Here is a 3,088-nt window from a genome sequence, read left to right as displayed (position 1 = left end):
CCAAGTAATTCTCCTAAAAATATTTCATCCTGGGTTTCCGTCTAGATCATTTTTAGTAACCTGTCATACCTATCTGTGAATTCATTCGTATAGAATCTATTGCATTATGGGAAAGAATAGGCAATGAAATCTCAGAGGAAGCATTGTGGAGATGCTGCAGATCTAGCCATCACTGCCAATAGTTCTTAGTGGTTTGCTGTCATATACAACTATAGTGAAAAAGATTGGTCTCTATGTATTTGAATGGCCCCCTAACTCTAAGTCACTCCAACCAAGTAATTCTTCAGCAAATGTTTTTTCAGACTTTTTTGGTCTGAGTGTCCATTGAGGTCATCTGGGAGCCCATGGATGAAGTGGATTTGGATTCTTTTAGAATAATCATAATTCATTTTTATTTCTTTCTTCATGACTTAAAATCAGCACCATAATACCTGCTTCTACCTACCTCACAAGGATAAGGGGGAGGCTTACAGAATGGTGCCTTGATATTCTTGAGCTTGTAACAGGACCATAATCGCTAATGCCCACCTAACCATTGTCAAAGAGGCAGTTAGGTGGCACTATGGATATAGTGATGGGCCTGGAGTCAGGAAGATTAATTCAAATCCAGCCTCAGACACTTCCTAGCTGTGTAACCCTGGGCAAGTTACTTACCCTTTAACTTCATCAGTTACTTCATCTGTAAAATGGGGTTAATAATAGTCCCTCCCTCCCAGAGTTGTTATGAGGATCAAATGAAATAATGGTTGTAAAATGTGACTGGCACATAGTAAGTTCTTAATAAGTACTTTTTAACTTTTAAAATCCACTCTTGCCACATTCTCTTCCGTGACTTTCTAGAATTTAACAAAATTATATATATATATATGCATATATATATTTGTGTGTGTTACAAATTTAAAGTTTGACTTTCAATTTTAAAAAGCAGGGACCATTTCTACTTTTTTATTTATATACCCAGAGATTAGCAGAGTGCTGCAGACATTTTAAGAGCTTAATAAATGCCTTTTGATTTATTCATTCAATAAGGTGGAGGAAAAGTTTAAAGTTGTAGATTTTGCAAGAGCTTCTACATTATAGATATTATAACCTATTTTTTAAAGAACATTTATCTGGAAATTAACACAACAGATTTCTCAAATTAAGCAATTAATTTCAAGAAAACTTTGTAAAAACTTTTAAGGTTTATCAAGGAAAATGACTATAGATATACAATGGGTCAAAGTTAATAATAAAGGCAAAAATAGGAGCAATGATATTTTAATTCCAGTGATTAGCTCCAAGATAACAATCTACATCTAGTTTTCCCTGTAATTTTCTAACTAAAGTTAAGGTAATCTATGTGATTGTGGGTGTCTGTTTTGAACAGAGATATATAGAAGATAAATTACCATATATGTGTATTTTGACACATGGTCACATGGACACACATAAATATATATATGTCTACATTACACATATATAAAGCATCAGGCATAAAATAATTTTTATTTCTATTTTCTTCTAGTTAATAAAAGTTTGCAGCTGCATAGTGACTTCTTACACTGGGTCTAGATGTATGTATGTGTATATAAGTAAAAGCCAGTCTTTATTTCACTCAGATAATACATATGGGATAAGCACTGTAAATCTTTAGCTTTGAGGGAGATGGAGGAATACATCCTCTACCTGTCAGTGAAAGCAGCATCTAAATAGTTTCTCTTCATTTCATCAGGAGTAAGGAGAATTCTCTAGGGAAATGGTGGTTCACTAGTTATAATATGCGCAAGTGGGCAAGGTATTGAAAGTACCTGCTTGCAGCCAGGGAACTGGCTCCCTGCCCTGTAAAGCTTTTCCCCACATAGTAGGCAGAAAGAGGTGGTAAAGGGTAGAGCGCGACATGCGTTTCTCTATCACCACTGTAAAAGGAGAATCAATCTACGCGATTTTAATTCTTAGGCAAATTAATCTGCTGCCATATAGAGTTTCATTTAGCTAGGTACTCTGCCTGCTTAGAGTGGAGGGAGAGTGAGGGAAAGGGCTACCAGGATCAAGGTGTTTGACCTCTACGATCTCTTCTGTCTCTAAATCTGTGATCCTATGATCCATCCCCCCAATGACTTTGTGTCTTCCTTGCCTTTGCTTGTGTGAAGAGCTTTATTTTATTTGGGTCGGTCTTCGAAGGTAAAAAGGGCTGCACCAAAAGTTCAGTTAACCCATGATGCTTCCAACCCTTGCAGAAGGGCTAGCCGTTAGAAACGTAACACAAAAACTCCATGAATTAACCGGCTGCAACTGTGTTTTCGCCAGAGTAAGGACACAAGCAAGACTCAGGGGACTGTAAGTGTTAATTTTAATGTGCTGTTGCAAAGAACAAGAATTGGACATTTTCAGCGTCATATTTAAAACATGGTACATTGACTAATACGTGAAGTGGTGCGTTAATGGGCTAAATTAACTTACAGATATGAATTTTACATAAAATGGATTAATATTATATGTCATGGTGGAATTTTAAATACTCTATCTCCATGAATTTTAAATAGTTACTGCTCTAATTTAATGCTCAAAACAATTGTTTTTCTTGAGCCCCACTTTTGTGTTCATTTTGGACAGGAGCAAAAAAATTTAAGATTTTTGTCATTTCTAAAGTCTCCTTTCCTGGGATCTGTATCCAGCATTCATTTCAGATTTTTTTTTTTAAGATAGAAAGGCAAGACACTTCAATCTAAGATTATATTTCTGGACTTGTAAAAAGGCTTTGCTCTAGATAATGAAAGAACGAAAGAGCACAATACATTAATGTGCCTGCGCGAAAGAAAACACGATATGTCTTTCTTAAGGTGCTCAAGTCAAAGCGGCAGGGACTGAAAGAATCAGCGGTAGAGGGTCTCTCAGCGCGGGCCCCCCCCCCCCTTCAATTGTATTAAGCCAATGTGAGGCTAGCGATGGGGATGGCTGGCTACGAGGACGCAGAGCTCCTCCGGTGCAGTGCACCGGCCCAGAGTGTATATCAGCTACACATTCCCGCAGTTCTTCACAGGAACTTATTCTCTCTCTCTCTCTCTCTCTCTCTCTCTCTCTCTCTCTCTCTCTCTCTCTCTCTCTC

The sequence above is a fragment of the Vombatus ursinus genome, unplaced genomic scaffold (assembly GCF_900497805.2).
Source record: "Vombatus ursinus unplaced genomic scaffold, bare-nosed wombat genome assembly UNPS02000577.1, whole genome shotgun sequence".
Classification (NCBI taxonomy): domain Eukaryota; kingdom Metazoa; phylum Chordata; class Mammalia; order Diprotodontia; family Vombatidae; genus Vombatus; species Vombatus ursinus.
This window is presented reverse-complemented; position numbering follows the sequence as displayed.